We start from the raw sequence: 12,727 nt of genomic DNA on the forward strand, positions 1-12,727 counted from the left end.
AATTAAACACCTACCATTCTATTAGCGTCTGTGTGTTGCAGTAATAGGAAAAATTATGGCGATTCCTCCTCTATACACAGCGGACATGTGATCAGTCAGTATAGGTACGGAGCAGGAACTGTGGGGTCATAGGAGACGTAGACAGCTCTAATATATTGCCAGGAGGCTTCATTTCCCCTGTACCTGGGGCTAATATATACGAGTCCCAGTTACAAGAGAAATACGATGAAAATAAAAATAATGAAATACTGAAATTGAATAAAAAATAGCAGATAAAAAATAAATACATAAATTACTTATGGTCATTGTCTTGGCCCATGTTCTCTTGAGATTTAGCTCATGGACGGATGCCCTGACATTTTCCTTTAGAATTCATTGTTCCATCAATGATGATGTCCTGGCCCAGATGAAGTAAAACAGGCCCAAACCATAATACTACTGCCACTGTGTTTCACAGATGGTATGAGGGTTGTTATGCCACAATGCGGTGTTTTTTTTTTCCAAACAATCCTGCCATGCACATTATTGTTGTTCAGTATCTTCTGATGGTGGACTCCAGAATATTAACATTAGCTAATGTGTGTGAGGCCTTTAGTTGATTGGATAGAAAAGGGCAAGGGGGTCTTCAACAAATACAGATTTAAACTCTGCCACAAGCACTAGTCCTATACCCCCAAGAGGCTGTCTGGCACACTACACGCCTCTATTAGTTCCCTTTGCCACTGCAGGGCCCAATTAATGATTTTTACTTTTTTATTCTTGTTGAAAACCCTCTGCTTTTTTCTATGAATACATTCCCCTGATGAGGCCTCGCTATTGAGGCTGAAATGCGTTGGCAGGTATTCAGGGGTTCACATAGCTTAGGTTCACACTAGGGTACTGCCCTTGTCAGGGCTATTACATGTGGCATGACAGGGGATAATAGTGTTACTACAGCTGACCCCTATCCCGAAGCTTCTGTTTCCTGCATGCTGCATCTCCACCAAAGGATACGGGTGAGACCTTTCCATTTTTTATCCTGCACAGGTAGTCATCATGTACTTTATATATTTATGACTTTGGTCCACATCTTTATTCATTATATATGTGTTCTCATCACATGTCGGTCTGAGCACGGCTCTTTTTATCCTATATGAGTAATAGTTACGTTTTACTAATGGTACTCTCCTTGCTTATACGTCTATTACCAGATAGAGAATTGTGATTACTAGTATTGGTGGTTACATATAGCTCATTTGTTGCATTGGAAACTTGCACTATAATACGCCTAGCTCTTGGAGTGATCTCTGTTGGTCAACTACTCATGGGGAGGATAGCAAAGGTCTTGAATTTTATCAGTTTGTTTACAATGTGTCTGACTATGGCTTGGTGGAGTCCAAACTCTTTAGAGATGGTTTCGTAATCTTTTCCAACCTGATGAACATCAACAACTCTTCTCCTGAGGTCTTTATTTGTACCATGATACACTTCTACAAACATGTGTGGTGAAGATCAGACATCATCTCATTGATTTCACCTTCAAATTATTTGCTAATCCTAAAGGTTCACATACTTTTGCTACTCATAGACATGTGATATTAGATAATTTTGGTCAATAAAAAAATGACAAACTAATATTTTAAACTTATTAGCTTGACTTGCTTCTCTGTATCTACTTTTAGAACTTGCGTGAAAATATGATGTAGTTTTAGATCAAATGTTTGCATAAATATGGAATATTCTTACCATTCATATACTTACAAGCACCACTGTAGTTTGCGATTCATGCTTGATTAACTTAAAATGTTGTGGTAAATTTAACTAGGCCTATTGATGCAGATGACATCTTATCTCATCAGAGCTAATAGTTGTTGGAATAATACATATTAATCTGTATGTGTATTGCAACAACTACTGTGCTGTTTCATATGTTGTGCATATTGTGAGGTTGTTAACAAAGTTTAGTTAAAAAAAAAAAACTCCCACAGACAGGATGCCCCCTCCTTCTCTTCCTGTGTTGTTGTTATATATGTATTTTGATTTCCTCATGCTGCAGTAACAACAGACTCCATGCTGTGCCTATGCTGGATATGAATAAACCTACATTCTGTGTTCTAAACTCTGGATGTCACGCGGATTAATCCTCTGCTAACAGGTTATAGGCCCAGATGTACCTGAGTCCCAGAGTCACAGATCCCCAGAACACAGAGGAAAGAAAAGAAAGAAAGACAGCAAACTGAGAAGAAGCAAAGATGGCCACCAGCAGCAGCTCCATGAAATTTACAGTGCCAAGTCTCACTAACCAGAATTATCAATCCTGGAAATTCAAAGTGAAAATGCTGCTGATAAGTGAAGGTACGTGGAAATACACACAGGAGCCTAAACCTGACCCAGTGCGACAGGAGTGGACAGAGATGGATCAGAAAGCACAAAGTACCATATCACTCAGTATAGATGATGACCAGATTGTGCATGTGTGTAAATGTAATACTGCAAAGGAAATGTGGGAGCAGTTGCAAAAGGTACATGAGAGGATAAATTTAAGCAATAAGCTCTATCTCATGAGAAAGCTGTACCAGTCTAAGCTACAGAAAGGCCAGAATATGCAGGATTACATAAGAAGTGTTCTGGAAATTGTAGAACGCCTGAGAGGCATTGGGGAAGATCTAAAGTACTTTCATGTGGCCGCATTACTGCTTAGTGGCCTTCCAGAGAGCTATGATACGCTTGTAACCGCACTAGATGCGCGTCCAGATGATGAGCTTACACTGGAGTATGTCAGGGGGAAGCTCATAGATGAATATAAGCGAAAGGCAGAAAGTGTAAACAGTAGGACATGCAACACAGAATCTGCTTTACAGACACAAAACCTAACTGATAACAGGAAGCACATAAGAGAAACACGTGAATGTTTTGTTTGCAAGAAATCAGGACATTTGAAAGCTGACTGCTGAGTCTGGAAAGCTAGAATGAATCAGCTGAAAAAGCAAAGCAGTCATCAAAGGGTTAAAAGTGCTGTATCTGGAGAAAATTATTCTGTGAATACTGAAACTGCATTTACTGTCAGTGCAAATACATCAAAGCATGCATGGTGTATAGACTCTGGAGCAACTAGTCACATGACTAATAACAGAGACTTCTTTTCTAAGCTTGACCAAAGTAAATCAGAGAAAGTGATTATGGCTAATGGTCAGTACATAACTTCAGAAGGCATAGGAGATGGTTATATTGATTGTCAAATCTCACCAACACAAAGCAGGAAGATCCCAGTAAAGGATGTGCTGTATGTGCCTAGTCTTGAAAGTAATCTACTATCTGTGAAGAAACTTACAAAACAAGGAACTGAAGTTACATTTAAGCATGATAGCTGCATCATCTCAAAGGAAGGTCACACACTAGCAGAGGGAAACATCACAGATGAACTTTATCAGCTGAAATGCAAAGAGTGTGTGTATACAGCGCAACAAGAAGAGCATAAAAACTGTATTCATGTGTGGCATAGGTGTCTGGCACACAGAGACCCAGAAGCAATAAGAAAGTTAGTCCAAAAGCAACTAGCTGAGGATATTATAATTGATCTATGTAACCAGACAATGAAGTGTACTAGCTGCATCGAAGGGAAAATGTCTAGAAAAGCTTTTCCTAAGAGAATTAGTACAACAGCACAGCCACTAGATTTAATACACACAGATGTCTGTGTTCCAATGAGCACTCTGACTCCAGGGAAGAAGAGATATTTTCTCACATTTATTGATGATCATTCAAGATATACAGTTGTCCACCTGCTTCACAGCAAGAAGGAAGTTCCAGAGAAACTTGAATTATACCTAGCTGAAGTATATAATAAATTTGGAAGAATGCCAAAGATTCTACGTGCAGATAATGGGACTGAATATACAAGTAATGAGACACAGAGCATTTTAAAGAAAAATGGAATCCTATTTCAGACCACTGTACCGTACAACCCAGAGCAAAATGGTGTCGCGGAAAGAAGGAACCGAACACTATGTGAAAGTGGAAGAAGCATGTTATTTGATGCAAATCTGCCCACAGCATATTGGGGTGAAGCAATCATGACAGCTTGCTATCTTCAGAACAGACTACCAGGTAAAGCTACAGAGAAAACTCCATTTGAGCAATGGAATAGCAGAAAGCCAAAACTACATCACATAAGAATATTCGAAAGTAAAGCATTTGTACATGTTCCCAAAGAAAAGCGAACTAAGTGGGAATCTCACGCTAAAGAAGGTATCCTGGTAGGCTACAGCGAAACCCAGAAAGGTTATAGGATTCTACACCCAGAAACAAACAAGATCACAATAAGTAGAGATGTAGTGATTGATGAGAACTTTGTATCACCCAAGTTTTGTGACATCACGCCAGTAGTCCAGCTGAAGTCACAATTACAAGACAGCAACAAGGAGGATGTAGAGGTCTGGCTGGATTCTTCAACTAATGAAGGAACAACAGAAAAATCAGGTGAATCTGAAATCAGGAGATCGTCAAGATCAAATAAAGGTATACCAGCTAAACGTCTATCCTACATTGTCAAGACACTACCTGAGTCAGAGCCGCAGTCATGGGATGAAATGCAAGCACTACCTGTCCATGAAAGAACAAAGTGGATCGATGCCGCTAATGAGGAAATCAAATCGCTTCATCAACTCCAAACTTGGAAACTCACCAAGCTACCACAGGGCAAAAAGGCAATCAAGTGCAAGTGGGTCTTCAAAACCAAATATGACTCTGAAGGTAAAGTCCACAGATTCAAAGCAAGGTTGGTCGCAAAAGGATATTCTCAAAAGTATGGCGAAGATTACGATGCTACATTTGCTCCAGTCGCTAAACAAACCACGTTCAGAGCTTTGTTAGCTGTAGCTGCTGTACAAAAGATGTATGTCAGACATTTGGATATAAAAACTGCCTTTTTAAATGGTGACATTGAGGAGGACTTATACATGACTCAACCTGAAGGTTATATAAAAAGAGGTGAAGAGAATCTTGTTTGCAAACTACGAAAATCTCTCTATGGTCTTAAGCAATCAGCAAGAGCATGGCACACCAAGATGAATAAAGTCTTGTTGGAAGAAGGATTTAAAAGAGGTCAAGCAGATCCGTGCTTATACGCAAAATATACAGATGGAAAGTGGATGTATATTCTCTTATATGTGGACGACGTGATTGTTGTTCATCAAGACGACGCAGAAATTGGAAAAATGACTGAAATTCTGAATCAGCACTTTGAAACAAAAGAGCTTGGAAGTGTGACATATTATCTAGGAATCCAAATCCAGAGAGAGGAAGATGGAAGTTTTGTTCTAAACCAAAGTGCAAAAATTAATTTGATTCTGAATCAGTTTAAAATGTCAGAGGCCAAAGGTATATCAACCCCAATGGAACCATCCTACCTGAAGCTGGAAGGAGAAGATGACCTGTTGCCTAACAATGAGAAATATCGTCAGGCAGTGGGGGCACTTCTATACATATCAACTATGACTCGACCGGATATCACAACAGTTGGAATCCTTTGCAGATATGTGGAAAAACCGCGCCAAAGAGACTGGAATGCTGTTAAGAGACTTCTCCGATATTTGAAAGAAACGAAGATGTAAATTTAAAACTATCTGCAGCAGGAGATCTAGAACTTACCGGCTATGTAGATGCGGATTGGGCTGGTGATTCGCGTGATCGTAAATCCACAAGTGGATACTTGTTTAAAGTTGGAGAAAGTTCAATCTCCTGGTCTAGTAGGAAACAAATGTCTGTTGCCTTGTTATCTACAGAAGCGGAGTATGTGTCCGCAGCCTATGCAAGCCAGGAGTTTGTTTGGCTAAGACAATTGATGGACGATCTTGGCAAACCGACAACTCAGCCGACGGTGATTTATAAGGACAACCAAGGATGCATTAAACTTGCATGCAGTGAAAAGATCAGTGCTAGAACCAAGCACATTGACGTCAGACATCATCATCTACGTGATTTGATAGATCGTGGGTTAATTCAGTTTGTCTATTGTGAAACTGATAAGATGGTAGTTGACATTATGACAAAGCCATTGCCACGAGCTAGGTTCCAAGAATTGAGAACCACAATGGGACTAAGAGGATAAGTAGTTGTTGAGTGGGGGTGTTGGAATAATACATATTAATCTGTATGTGTATTGCAACAACTACTGTGCTGTTTCATATGTTGTGCATATTGTGAGGTTGTTAACAAAGTTTAGTTAAAAAAAAAAAAAAAACTCCCACAGACAGGATGCCCCCTCCTTCTCTTCCTGTGTTGTTGTTATATATGTATTTTGATTTCCTCATGCTGCAGTAACACCAGACTCCATGCTGTGCCTATGCTGGATATGAATAAACCTACATTCTGTGTTCTAAACTCTGGATGTCATGCGGATTAATCCTCTGCTAACAATAGTATAGGTAAAAAGAACCTTTATTTCAGAAAAAGCCTGTATGTCAGAACTCCATGTTTATTGGTATCTATTGAGCACCCACTCAGCTTAGTGCACAGCTTATTGTAGGAACCTATATATAAATCTGAATGGGCAAATGGGAAGCTATTGAGATACCTTCATTACTTCTAACACCATTCATGCATCGAACAAAAACTCATCTATCTTGACAGTGTTTCATGAGCTGTGAAAAATGATCCCTTCTTTCTATTTGTGAACAGGGAAGGGATGAACTTCTTCCACCACCAGGAGTTTTCAACAAGTTGGAAATCATTAATAAGCTCTTCTGAATATTGGAAACTCTACTAATGTATAAGTGTTATTCGCCTGCTTTCATGATGCCTCATGCCTTGAGCTATTGTTTTTCTTATTGATATTCTAACTGATCCATTCAATAGACATGAAGTTAAATAATAAAATTGTGCTGCCTGCAAAAATCACTAGGGTGAGTTTAGAAGCTTATTATTGGGTACTTTCTAAATGGGAAAATGAATAGGGTATTGTCATCTCCGACACATGCACATCATACTTCATAGATGCGGATCCCACCTCTGAATCTTGAAAACGAAGGTCCATCTGATACAGCTGCGAATCGAGATGTGGTTCTCTCCATTCACTACTATAGGAGTCCCAAAATAAAGAGGTGGCACCTGCATCCTTTGCATATTTATGGCATATTCCATGGATATACTTTGAACTGATTTACAGTACATGTCAGAGCTAGAAAACCTCTAAATAATATCAAAAGTAGAGTAATAAACATATACTTTTTAGTTGTCCCCCAGGCATTTGCTCTCCTCTACAGAAGTCAATAGGGGATTGTAAAAAGCAGCACATGCTCATATAGTAGTAGACTCATTCATGGTGAATTAAAATGTATAAGTGAGTTACGCTTTACCCGAACACAGGGCATATCTATATATTGTTTGATGGCTATCAGTGAGAGAAACAAACTAATAATAATCGTGTCTTGTAGATATGATTATGTGTATATATATATATATATATATATATATATATATATATATATATACATGCAGGTATACAGGTCTCTTCATCAGGCATGGTGTCTGTTTGTTCTGTAACATGATTTATTTTACTTTTGATAGACATTAAAGGGATTTATATCTACAAGACTATTATTTTATCTCTCTATGTATAGCTCGCAGCAGTAGTGCTGCTCAGAGTTGTTTTTTTTCTGCTACCAATTCAGCATGAGTAAAAATCGCAGCATGCTGTGAGTGGCTCCGCAGGTCGGATCACGCCCACCCGTACAGGTCTATGGGTGGGTGTAAAACATTAGACATCCGAGTGCAGTCCGACATCCACAGACTCAGATGGAGAAGATGGAATAATTAAATTATCCATCTTCTCCTCACATGTGCTCCGATTCTTTCATCTGATAGAATCGGATTACAGTAAGCTGACACTAGGCTCAAACTCAAAATAAGAGTTTAATCGAAGTTGTCATTAGCATAATTCGCTGAGAGAATCAACACTCCTGTGATCCCCGACCTTAGGGCTCATGCACATGACTGTATTTTTGGTCCAAGTGCAATCTGACAAACATCGGTTTGCACCTGCCTTTTCAGCTGCCCATAAATCTTCAATAGGATTGAGATCAGGGATTTGTGATGGCCACTTCTAAAGATTGACTTTGTTATCCTTAAGCCACTTTGTTACCATTTTGGCAGTATGCTTCAGGGCATTGTCCATTTGGAAGACCCATTTCCGCCCAAGCTTTAACTTCCTGCCTGATGTCATGACATGTTGCTTCAGTATTGCCACATAATTGTTAGAACCCTCCTGTTTTGCAGTCACGTGACCATCTGCCTTTATATTCCAGCTCTGCCCTTTTGGCTGTACTGGACTTCAGTGTTTGACTGTTTCTCTAGCCAGGTGCTCTGTGCCTTTCTCTGTCAGTTCGTTTGGTCCTTCTGGGACCTCTAGTACTTTTTTGTCTGTTTGTCTTTTTGTGTTCTGCAACAACTTCTCTGTTTAGAAGGTGTCCCATTTTTGTCCCAGTCCTTAGTTCTTTTAGGGTCCCCTCCCCTCATGCTATAGATCTTCATTCAGACTAGACGAGGACTAAGGCGGGTCTGTTCGCTAGGAACAGGCAGCCCGCTACATCGTAGGGATTCAGCTTAGTTTTACTGTAGGGACAGTTTTCCCTTATCTTTCCTTAGTTCATGTTGCAGATCATAACAATAATCTTCTTTTCTCATGATGCCATCTATTTTGTGAAGTGCACCAGTCCCTCCTGCAGCAAAACAACCTCACAACACGATGCTGCTACCCCCGTGTTTCACAGTTGGGATGGAGTTCTTAGGCTTCCAAGCGCCTCCCTTTTTCCTCCAAGTGTAATGATGGTTAATATGCCCAAAAATTTCAATTTTAGTTTCATCAGACCACAGGACATGACTCCAAAAATTAAGGTCTGTGTTGCTGTGTGCATTTGCAAACATTAATCTGGCTTTTTTTCTGTTTCTTTTGGAGTAATGGCTTCTTCCTAGCAGAGTGGCCTTTCAGTCCATGTTGATACAGTACTCGTTTCACTTTGGATATTGACACAATCTTACCAGCTTCCGCCATCATCTTCACAAGGTCATTTGCTTTTGTCCTTGGGTTGATATACACATGTCAGACCAAAGCACGTTCATCTCAGGGACACAAAACCTGTCTCCTTCCTGAGCAAAATGATGGCTGGACATTCCCATCTTGTTTGTACTTGAGTATAATTGTTTGTACAGATGAACGCGGCACCTTCAAGTATCTTGAAATTGTACCCAAGGATGAGCCAGACTTGTGCAAGTCCACAATTCTCTTCCTGATATATTGGCTGATTTCTTTAGACTTTCCCATGATGCTACACACAGAAGCAGTGTGTTTCAGGTGTGAATTAAAATACTGTACATCCACAGGTGTGTCTCTAATTAACTCAGATGTTGCCAAAAAACCTATCAGAAGCTTCCAAACACATGACATCATGATATGGGCAGTCCAGAATTGTTTAAAGGCATAGTAATCTTAGTGTATGTAAACTTTTGACTTTGCAGTAAGTAATAAAATTGCCTTAAAAATTTTCTCTCTTATTATTCTGGCATTTGGCAAATATTACAAATTATGGCAATCCTAATTGACCTAAAACGGGAAAGGTTTATTTTGATTTCATGTCACATATTGAGAAAAATATGCATATGTGTCTTTTTATTTAGTATATGTAAACTTTTGGTTTCAACTGTATTTTTAAAATTTGTCAGGTTCAGTTATGAAATGAGCCATTTTTTTTAGTTGGTTCTTGTTTCTGTGATATCAAAGAGTTTTCCTTTTACTGCTACATATAATTAATGCATAAAAGTTTCAGTACTTTGAAACATTATTATTTTTGCAAATATAAAGATGCAGAATATTTTGTTATGGAGATTTTTCTGATATCTATTTAGAGGAAACTTAGCAACAATTCAAATAACTAAAACATGTCTAAACACTATTGCAAATTATAAAGTCACAGAAATTGCACTGCAAAATTTGGTCCTCATTCAGTGACAACTCTTTTTTACTTGTCTCTTGAACTCCAACATCTCTTACAATTGTCCAACAGTAATCTGCATGCATTGATGGATTGCTTTTTTTTTTACTTGATATCATTTTTCCATAGTCGCAATATCTTGGAGAAATCTCTCACCATGCTCATCGCTCACTACTCCGCAGTTTGGTGGGAAAAAGTCTAGAAGCGAATGTAAGAAATGAATCTTCAAGGACATGTTACAGCCAAGATCCTTATGTGTTTTGAGGAGGTTTTCCACCAACCCTTCATAGTTATCTTCTCTTGAGTTTCCCAAAAAAGTTAGTTACCCCTAATGTGAATGCTACCCATGCAGCCTTTTCCTTGCCCTGCAACAAATGGAGAAACTCCTCATCTTGAAGTAGCTTACGACTCTGAGGTCCAATAAAGACTCCTTCCTTTATCTTTGCTCCACTTAACCTTGGGTCCACAAGTGCTGGATACAGGACATTTTTAGTCCCTGGCTGAAGTGAATATCACAGAGGCCAGTCTCTTTTATTGTAGTGATATTCTCTTGCACGACTATCCCCCTCACACAGAGAGCAGTAGTACTTTTTGTATCCACCCTGGAGATCAAATAAGAGGGCAACCACCTTTAAATCACCACTGAGGGGCCACAAATGTTGGTCATAGTTCAGGCACCTCAACAGTTGTTTCATGTTGTCATAGGTTTTTTTCATGTGGACTGCATAACCAACTGGAATAGAAGGTAGAGCATTGCTATTATGCAGCAAGACAGCTTTTAGGCTAGTATTGGATGAATTAATGAAGAGCCTCCATTCCTCTGGATTAAGATTTTATCTTCAGAGCTTTCATTAAACTGTTGATGTTGTTGAATGCCACAAGATCGCCCTCCATGAAGAAGTATTAGACAAGATCTTTTATCACAGTTGCGGAACAAAGAAATCCGAACAGCGCCCGCTAGGAGATTCCACTGCTATAGTCGGGAACCTAAGAGCTCAGCCTTACTCTTGGGCAGATCTAAATCTATAACAAGATTGTTCAGTTCACTTTATGCTTGTAAGGTGTGGTTCAGTTGAGGTTGCTGACAGAAAGTCTGGGTAGTGAGACGAAGTTGCTTCATGACACTAAGCACCCTCTTCTTCCTCACTTGACTTGACTGGAAATGTTTCTGGTGCTTTTGGAATTGGTAGTTCTTCTGTATGTGGTATTGGGCGTATTGCAGATGGAATGTTTGGATACTGTAAAGTCCATTTCTTCTTCCTTGAAACTCCTTTCCTAATGGGGAGCACCATGCGCAAATGGCAATTGGTAGTGTAATCTGTTGGCTTTCTCCAGATCATTGAGATAGTAAAATGCATTGATTGTCTCTTCCCATGCAACCATTGGGTAAGATGTGATGCACATCTATTGCAGCATATGTGTGGAGCCCAACCCTTGTCCTGATCTCCTATTTTGCAACCAAAAATACAAGTTGCAGATTTTCCTTATCATGATAGTCAAGTTTGACGTAAAAGTGACTTTTCCGCATATGTAGCAAAAACTATCCGCTTTGTTAATGCAAGAATAAGGCATATCTAAAAAAAACATGTCTATATGCTAAGAAACTAAGCTAAGAAATCCTGAAACCGTATACCTTACACAGAGAGCATTTATAAAAGTAGGTGATTTAGCTGTAATTAGGATTACGCCATCGGAGCTGAGTTTGCGTTTTTTGATTGGTCACCCTAAGACGATAGAATACTGAAGGCTCAATAGACTAAATAGATGATGTAATACACAAGCTACTAACAATGCAATAATGATGATGATGATGATGAAATAATAAAGATGCAATTTTTCTATAAGCCTGCATGACAGGTGTCATAAGTAATTGCAACCTCCTCAGGATTTTTAAAATCAGAGCCAATCAGAAAATTTAGAAGCTCTGGAGAGGGACAGAAGCGGAAAAAAAAATAGGGCAATACCGTCTGGTAAGAGAAAGGTATAATTGATGGTAGCACTCACCTAAATGTGTTGTGTGCAGGCACAACACCTATAAAAGTGTGGAAAGCCGCTGCTGCTGCCCCGTGGGTGAAGGAAATGGTTCTTCCAGATGTATAATGGTGAAAATGGAAGCTGGCACATTTAGGCGGGCTGCGCTGCGAGAATGAAGAGCCTTGGGATTTCAAAATGGTTCTTATTAATACCAATGGTTTTCTGCACCGGACCCGCGCCTTTCTCAAGGTGTAAAAACCAAGTCAGAGTCACGTGACTTTTATCCCTTGAGAAAGGCGCGGCGCTGGTGCAGAAACACGTTAATATTAATAAAAAACGTTTTGGAATCCCAAGGCTCCTTATTCCCGCAGGACAGATTGCCTAAACAAGCCAGCTTCCATTTTTACCAATCAGCAAATTTAAGCATCGTATTAATTTTCAGCACCACAAAAATAGTTGAGTTCAACTGTTTTTGTCTCTGAACCAATCTGGCTGTAGAACAGTGTAATGAACCCGATTCTCTCAGATGAGACAAATACATGGTCGTCTTTATCTTGCCATTACTGAGAGAAATCAATGTTTTTTCAAGTGGCTAACACGGTACCAAAACCTTTTTTCTTTTGTCTGCATTCCTTGACACTTTCAGCACTGCCTGAACACTGGCAGACTATGCTGGAGCACAAGTCATTAACAAGAGGAATAGTCACTCCCCATGAATTCATATATTTCCAGATATATTGCAAAGAAAAGAACTATAGGGAATTTATGCTAGGAGGAGAGGACTGCAA

This window comes from Phyllobates terribilis, unplaced genomic scaffold, assembly GCF_046119375.1.
Source record: "Phyllobates terribilis strain yellow unplaced genomic scaffold, ASM4611937v1 Scaffold_8__6_contigs__length_399053987, whole genome shotgun sequence".
Classification (NCBI taxonomy): domain Eukaryota; kingdom Metazoa; phylum Chordata; class Amphibia; order Anura; family Dendrobatidae; genus Phyllobates; species Phyllobates terribilis.